At 42.1% G+C, this 9,173-nt stretch overlaps 1 protein-coding gene across 2 annotated transcripts in view; it reads left to right on the top strand.

Moving 5' to 3' along the window:
- Positions 1-9,173, top strand: part of dock1 (dedicator of cytokinesis 1) — a 170,895-nt gene that overhangs the window by 98,807 nt on the left and 62,915 nt on the right. The gene's annotated exons all lie outside the window — the stretch shown is intronic.

A 9,173-nucleotide genomic window follows, 5' to 3' on the forward strand; every position in this document is an offset into this window, starting at 1 on the left:
AATGAAGGGTTATAAAAAAGACACTTGCACACAACCCATTCGACAGAGCACACATGCTCTCCTAGCTTTGGGAGATGGGAGTTACTTGTGTAATTATTTAATGAATATTTAAACTAAAGTGTCATCAACATTTTATCCTAAAATTCTTATTATGCAGCCAAAAGGCAAAAACATATTTTAAAGAAACTTAACATTTAAGTAATTGAGTATTACCAAAATAATTGAGTTCAACATTAGATACATTTTCTTTACATTCGAGAATAAAGGGTATGATTATACTCTTGAAAGAAAATCTCATAGTTTCCTTGTCATCATCGTCCTTTTTATATCTTTTTTTTTACTGAGAAACTGCGAGGCAGAAGCATTAAATCTCTATGAAGGCAATTATTTCCAGCAAAATGTTTTATTTGCTAGTTTATTTCACTACCAGTGGCATCTCCTCCCTCTTGCTTAGTCAATCAGTCTTTGTTTCTCAGTTTTGCATAGGTGATCCGTCGCTACGCTTACAATCATGCACTCAAACACTCCAATCCATTTAGTTAACAGTGGCAATTCAATGTTCACTGTACAGATCATTATGCAATAGGTCTGCAGTATATTTTGATAGCTACAAGGCTCAGCTTTACACTTCTCTGTCTGACCTTTTACCTTTAACGGTTACTAATCAAATAAATATGGAAAATCAGCCTATTTGCAGGAACATTTGCTCTCCCTCAGCATAATATGACTGTTTCATCTGATCTGGAGATGCTAAAAATCTGGGCGATATCGGCAAGCCTTTGTCAAGGAGCTGTAAAACAACCCCCTGAGGAGAAACCTCCTAAACAGAGATAATGAATTATCTTTCCCACACTACCACAGGTATGGTAGAGACATAACAACTCTGCAGTTTGCCTCTGAGGCCCCGACAGAAATGTAATTCTCCCTCCGCCTGCTGATTTACAATAAGCAAACACTCCACGCACTCATATAGATGCTGAATCAGATAGGACAATTATCCGTCTCCGCTTATCTGCCCCGACTGCTCACCGTCAACAGTGAATGACTTCCCATTTGAAACCTGTCTGTTTACCTAGCTGGGAGCTACACAAAGGACATTTTGTCTCGCCGTCTTCTCCATCACATTATCATCCTGGTTCTGTATTAATACATCGCATTGTGCTGGGTCTGTCCATTAGGTGAGAGAAAGCCATCTGTCATTGTCTATTTCATCTCAGATTTAAGATAACCGTCTCATTTACAGACATTAAAAGTCCCTTTTAGAGTTGAGGGATCATTTATAGATATTAAATATTATGTGTTGGCATAATCATTAAGTAATTTTTCTGTAGATGTTGTTAGGCGAAGGTATTTTTTAGCGTGAATACATGAATTAATATAGATGTTAAAGGCTTTTCCCATAATTATGACGTCCTCAAAAATTGAAGAGCTGCTCCTCCTCAAGCCCGTTTGCAGTGAATTATTCCTTTGCATGCTGCCAGGTAGCAAATATCTCTCCAAAGATCCTGTTTTCTTAGAAAAGCCCCAGCAGAATTAGTTTTGTCCTAAAAGAAAGTCGTGAAACTTTATAAGCCATTAAAGACAAATGTACACCGCTGTGATCAAAATCGACAGGCCTCCCCTGAAACCCTCCAGTCATTCCCACTGTAATGTGTCAGAAAACACAGTCTGAGAGCTACGCAGCATCCCTGTGTAGACCGAGATGGCAGGTTAGCGCTGTGCAGGCAGATATTTGTTTGATTCTCAACAGACGGTAAATACAGCAGTGAAATTGACAAGGGAGTAAAGTGAAATTGAATTTTTGTGGAAAACTAACGAAAAAGCCATTTATTTATTGAATCATATTTTGGCTTGGGTCAGAACCTGCCAATTTATTTTTTCTCAATTGTCTAAAACGTGCCTGTAATAAAAAAAAATATCCTGGCTTTGGTTTCTGAAACAAAATAAAAACTGCCTCAGGCGGGGCTCAGTTAATTCTTCCATCGGCTCAGACAGAAAGTTGCAGTCTGAGCTTCCCTCTAATCACAGTACGTGTACAGGGCCACATTACATGAAGAATTGACAAAATACAACATTTTCACAGGATCTCGAGGAAGAATCCACCGTAGTCAGTGCAGTTATTAACAGAGAAAGGCCAGAGGAGGGCAGGAAATAAAAAACTTAGTAGTCGTCAGGGACTCCAATGAACAGTGTTGCCATAAAGATGCGATAACTTGGTGACTGCTGACCCGCTCGCCACTGTCGAGTGAGCTGTGAATGCAGAGTGAATGCAAAACAAAGCAAAGGGGGTGAATCAGGGCTCAGTGTGTAGCACAAGCCAATTCAATCATTTTCCAATAGTCCCCCTGGCTGTGCAGCATCGGCGGGGTTTAGGGATGAAGAATGTCCGACACTGGCACCTGTCCGTTTGACCATGTGACGTTTTATTTCCGGATTATTATTTATTCCCTAGCTGGGCCTCGCGTGGTGGGTTCCTCTCATCGTCCTCTCCATGTTTGTTCAATAGATGAGACTTTGAATTAGACACTAAGCTGTTATCCTCGGTGGAAGCTTCTATATAGTTCAATAAATAATATATTCAATACGTTCAAATGCAATTCAAGATGCCAATCGGTTCTACACCATTGGATATTGAGAAAGTAATGGAATCTGTAAACACAAACAGCCACAGCAGTTTTTCTCAGTCCTTTCTATTCATCCTCCTCTACACAGCCTCCACGATACATCCAGTTTCATGCTATTGTATCATATCCTCATTTAAAGTTGATCCCTTTCGACATGTCAGCACTGCAGGCTGAATGATGTGTCCGTGACTCCACATATCTCATTTGTTACCCACCGGGCCCGGGAAACTGTAGCAGCACTCAAATCTCACCTCCGGCTCGAAAGACTCCCCCCGGCCTCTTGCATAAATAGCGTGACTCATCACGCAATCCTGTGACAACTGTCCCTTTTTAGGGTGGCCCTGGTCCTCTCTTTTTCATTTAGGGGCAAGTAAGTGAAGGGAACTGACCAACCATTTTCCTACCAACAAGCGGGCCACACAGGGTCATGTACGCTTGGCAAAGCGCATCAGACACATTCACTGCTGACCTTGTTTCGGCAGCGCAGCTCCCACAGCTGTCACAGAGGCACTGGGGGTCATTATTTGGGTTATTTCTAGGGACGCAAGTGAAGTTGTGTCCATGACGAGAATCTGTTGAGCATGACTGGTTCTTGGGGAGAGTTTCAGGGCCTTTCTTTGAAGCTTTGCAGTGCTGCAAGGACAGGCCCCATTACTGCGTTAATGCAATTCATTATTCTTTAATGGAAATGGTCTTTATTCTCAGAGCAAGTGCTCATTTAACGCAACACACCGTGAATTCAAAGCAGGATCCTGTATTACTGGCATTTTTTTAGGTGCATAATATGAGTCAGCAGTTTTGTGACTGGCAGTTATCTAATTGAACTTTTGGTTGCTGGGGGTAGAATCTTAAAAAGGTGGAAATCTTATTTCCCCGATTCCACTTGGGGGTTTAATGTTTACCCTAACTTTGAGCCTGACTAATTTTATTTTATCGCCTCTGCTCCAGCGAAGAGAATATTCATTAATATAGCATGCATCACAAAACAGGTGAATTGATTAAAGCCTGCAAATATGGCTGTACATGACAATTAGCAACAACAGTTGGAACAGGGTTTCTGGGTTCAGCATATCACAGGGTGTTTCATTGGGATTTCCCATCATTTCTATTCTATTACTCAAATATTTTTTGGAAATTCTCGCTACATAATAAATTTCATTCAAGGATATTGCAGTTACTCTACCAGTTTTCCTTGGATATGAAATAAATTGTCAGTGATGCTCTAACTTGTACAAAAAAAACAACACACTAACCTGATGTATTTTTAAAATAAGACTTAGAATATAAGACCTTCATTTAATTTAACACAACCAGCAATTACAAGTATATGGTTTCTTTAGTGCAGAGAGTCTGAAGCATAGACGACACACTCGCTGTTAAGTAAAGTCGACAAATGAACAGGAAAACAATCTAACACACGTGTCTTCAGTCTATTATGAATAACCTTTAGATTGAATCACCAGACAGCTATTGTAAATATGATAAGCTCAAAGCGATCTTCAATACCGTCTCAGAAAAACACACACTCTGCTCTGATTGTTTATACAAGCGTTTCTTCAGTCAACTGCAGTGGTCGGGACACTAAACCCACTGCGAAACCTAGTGTGGTTAGAGTCTTATCATTGAGCCTTTGGAAGACATCATTTGCTAACAATAACAAATGCTGTGCAGGTATTTATTATTGCATATGAATTACGACAGAATTGCGTGGTAACTTAAAAAAAAAAGGTTTTCTTTAGTGGGCTTGAGTTTCTATCAGACAGGTTTGCAGATTTGGGAGGTTGTGTGTCTGCCTGATGTCTTATTGTCGGTCCCTGGGATTTTGTGGTATTTCCATTGAAAATCACATGTTGCACATTACATATAGGTTTCGCTTCTGTCCAGCTATTTTGTCGTCCTCATAGTTATAAAAAAAATCTGAAATGCAACCAATCACCTGCAGTTAGACCTCTCCTGGCGCCCTCAGAATCTCAGCCTTTGTTATGTGCAAATGTGACTTCGAAAGGAATATATTCAGACATCGATTTCAAGATGATTCGATATGGGATCATTTAAATGAAGATTGATTTGAATCTGAGTGATGCTAATCTGCCTAACAGTGACCTGTGCACGGAGGAGGTTGGATGTGAACTTGACCTGCACAAAGCTCTGACCTCAACCCCATCAAACACCTGAAGGATGAATTGGAACACTGTCTGTGAGATAAGGACCCTCCGTCTATGAATGACCACACCAAGTCCTTGTGGCTGAATGGAGGCAAACTCCTGCAGCCAGGTTTCCCCCCTCTCATGCAAAAGCCCTCTCAGAGAAATAGAGATGTTGGAGGAGCATATGCAAAAGTTTGGTAATGAGATATTCAACAATCAACATATGGCAAATACTTCAATATTGTCTATGTACCCTCCAATCTTCACAGGCTTTACTCATCTCTGGCACATCTGTGTTTATTTGCTGAATAAAAATAATAGGTAAATGTGTGCAGCCAGCTTGTATTATTTCAATTAGAGACAGATTGGGCTACCAGCTCCCCGATCGCTGCAGTTTGACATCATTACAGCTCAGCGTGTTCTCAGATGCTGCTTGAACGAGTGCAGCAGCATCATCACAGACGTAGGAGCGCCAAACTTTCCTGTAATCCAGCTTTATCAACGTGTGTTTTGTTTCCTCTTTTCTCTCGGTCGTCAGCTTCCCCTCATAATTACACGGGGCTTAGTAGTGTTTTCAAAAAGTCTTAAGAGCCCACTGATTATGCAGTAAAAAGATATGCAGGCTCATAGTTTACTTAAGATTGTGTTGGTGCGGTCATTTGACAGTGCAGGGTTTACTGCTGGGTTTTTATTTTCTGTTTGTGCTGCAGCACGAGAGAAGCTCAGGGTTTGACGAGAGGTCAAAGCTGAGTGATTGACTGGACGGGTCAATGTTGAGGGATAACAACAGCGCTGTGCATTAGTTCGACACCAAACGCAGCAAATCCTTTGTCACTTAATGGTAGCTTAATGCCGCGAGATGGAACGCCACTGGAAATCACAGGGTTTTAAAGGATGGGTTTTCTAGTAATTGTTGCTCCGTCAACTGAACTACTGCTCTGGTGCCAAGCACCATGTTGAAGACTTAGCACAGAATTATCATGTAAGATTCCAATAATGGCTAAATAACACCAGGAACATATTTGTTGAAATATCCTGATTGTTTTCTCCAGTCATGTGTCAACCCTCATCACAATCACACTCTGATCCAGGTTTACTGAAACTTGTTGAAAATAGTTTACAGCGTCACAATGTTTTCTACATCAAAACACTATATAAAGACTATTTACATTAACTTCTGATGGCGTGACTGGATGAATCCAGATCTGCTGTTAATCCATGGCTTTGAGAATATCCCTATATATAGATTCAACCATATGCACCACATTTATTGCAAAGCCATGTGTGCACTACTCCTCACATTCTCACCCCCTACGCTACTGTCTGTCTCTGTCACAGCATTCACTCGGGCTGCTTTAATCCAATTTGGATTAAACTTGACGAGTAGGTTGGGGGTCGGATCAAGACCTGTGTTACTGTTTTATTTATTTTCATATCAAGGTCAGCATGGCATCACATTTTGAGCATCATGCTAATGCTTGGGAAATGCATTGAAAGAACATGTACATCCATAAACAGTTCTTTAATCGTATTAGTTAATATTTACGCGGATTATTCTATGCACAGTTCACAGGTCTTAGTCTCAATTTACATTTGAAGTTTTATTATTTAGATGGCCTGCATCCCTCTAATAATTATCAAGCTACAATATTTTTATCAATCAGTAATATTCACCTGTGCCTAAAAGTTAAAAGATTTTTTTTAAATGTGCACGTGTTGAATATTAGAGTCATGTGAGGGAAGACAGTGCATGAGACTTTGCAATTAAAAGACTTAATATAGACTAACAGCCTCTCAGTGAGAACTGTGAACGTCATAAGTCAACTTTTCACCTCTGGAGTGTGTATTGAATTAAGTCTGTCGACATCAGTCACTTGTTATCCTTGAACCGTAGCCTTATGATTTTTACTCACTTTGTCACCACTGAATTGTTCCTGCTCTCTTTGTTAAGTCTTCACTCATTGTAGTTAGTCGGCTCTGTGTGCTCTATACTCCGCCTGCACCCAGGTGGGCTCCCGGGAGCTTGATGAATTCACAGGAAGCCTGTAATCCATACGTCAGTGAACATAGCGGCGGCGAGATGGAGATCAGACCTCAGGAAAAGGATGTGTGCTGCAGAGGCTGCATGCTCTACTCAGAATGCATCAGCTCACTTCCTCCTTCCCTCAGCTCTTTGTCTTTCTACAACACATTATATCTTTCTCCTTTTCTTTTTCTTCCCATTCTCTTTGAGGATTTTTCTCTCTCTGACTGTTCAATCGTCTCACCCTCTCGCTTTGCTTTCAAGACACTAAGGTTTCAAAGTTGTTGTGGAACTAGTGAACTCTCACATTCCTCCTATAGACATTCACACACAACTACACAGGACTCACCACAGAGCAGGGACCAGTCATAATCCAATAAGTCTTGGTTGAATCAAAACTACATTTGCAGCTTTTAACTAACAATCTGTCCTTGGAGGGTATGATTGACAGCATGGTTTTAAAAGTGACAGTTCGCAGTGTCCTCTGACCCCAGATCAATAACCTGTGTCCAGAAAAAGCCACAATGTTGTTTGCAGCCACAATAAGAGCCAAAAACAATGAATCGTCCTACAAACACGTATTTGACAACGATAATAACAATTGATTATTTGTCATTTCAAACAACTACCGGCATTTTCTCTTATGTACCTGGAAATGTTATTATCATTCTATTTTTTTTCGACAGCTGGTCAAAACAAAACAAATTGTCCCGAGCCCTGGGAAATTGCGCTGAACATTTCTCACTCTGTTAATTGCAGAAATAATAAGTACATAAACTCCCAGTAAACTCATGGCTTCTGTTCCCTTGCCTCTGGGACTCCCGGAGCCCCAGCTGACGGGGCCCCCACTCGACGCTTCACACACATACACCAGCGCACACCGGCAGCAACACCCAGGTGGGATCAGGTGCGAAGTGTCTTCCTCTGCTTCTTGCAACAGACACCTAAAGTCATCCCCACATTCACACACACACAGACACACTCACGGCTTCTCCACCTCAAAAAACAGACGCACAAGATCCACCTCAGCTGCGATGTGTTGTTGTGGCGCTCCCAGGGGGGAAAAAAAATCGGACTCTTAATGAATAATCCTATTAGCACATGAAAGGTAACATCTGGCCTGTTCCAAAAGCTCTCATTCTTTTATGGGAGAGCAATTTGTTTTCTGGATGAATGAGAACCCCTCCCAGCGAGAGGGGCCACGGGAGGCGAGTGCACACTTCACCACACGTTTGGAAACCCCACACGCTCATTCGCTCCCCCCGGCCTCACGCTGTCGGGCAAATCTGCTTGATTCTGAGAGGCAGGTGTCATGCAAAAAAGAGAAAGTTCTGCGTAATCTGCAGTGACCACGTCTGTAACATGTCTCTCTGACAGTTCCCTTTGTTTTGTGCATGAGGCCCGTCTTTGTTTTGCAGCCTTGTTCTATATCTTCCTATCCACTTGTCTGTATTTGGAGTGATTTGGCACGTTAGCGGGATGCACACGCTGCTGCTTTCATGTGTGCACGCATTCGACAGAGCTGTCAGTCTTTCTCCACCTTCCTCTCTGGAGCATCGCTGAGTATACACACACAAACACACACACACACAAGCACACACACTGGTGTCTGTGATTCCTAAAAATACAGATTCGCTTTGAAGTATGGGGCCATCACAGCCATCACACTCCAGGACCGCTGTGCTTAGTTCCCACAGAGGCGACGTGAAGGTTAAAGGAAGACAGGCAGAGATGAATGAATTTTCTTTCTTACGCAACATCCGACTTTTATCAACACCTGACGATTTTGTTTAATTGTTTATACGTTTTATAAGAAAAGCCTGTGGCTGCAGGTGGGAACTTTTTTATGTCGCGTCAGCACATATTACCCTTAGATTTGTAAAAGAAAAGGAAGAAGGTCTCTATTAATTCTTGCAGACAATCTCCTCCCTTCCTTTGCTCTCTCTCTCTCTCTCTCTCTCTCTCTCTCTCTCTCTCTCTCTCTCTCTCTCTCTCTCTCTCTCTCTCTCTCTCTCTCTCTCTCTCTCTCTCTTTATCTATCTTCATCTGCTTCCCTCAATCGTCAGTGTCTGCAGAAAGTGATGTGGAGCAGAGGGGAGATGGTATCAGAGCGTTGATCTGTGATAGGGTTGGAGGGGAGACTATGAGGTGGAGGGGGGGGCTGGGTCGTTGGGGATGAGTGGGAGTGACATGTGTTTTGTGTGGAAACTGAAGGGCAGTCAAGATGTGAGGGTTCTACGCAAGTCGTGCTCTCTCCCTTTCTTTCCCTCCCTCCCTCCCTCCTTGCCTCACACACACACACACACACACACACACACACACACACACACACAACTAGACACACTCACAGCCTGTATGACGATGGCGAGTTTACCCAGT

This window comes from Pleuronectes platessa, chromosome 21 (genome assembly GCF_947347685.1).
Source record: "Pleuronectes platessa chromosome 21, fPlePla1.1, whole genome shotgun sequence".
Classification (NCBI taxonomy): Eukaryota; Metazoa; Chordata; class Actinopteri; order Pleuronectiformes; family Pleuronectidae; genus Pleuronectes; species Pleuronectes platessa.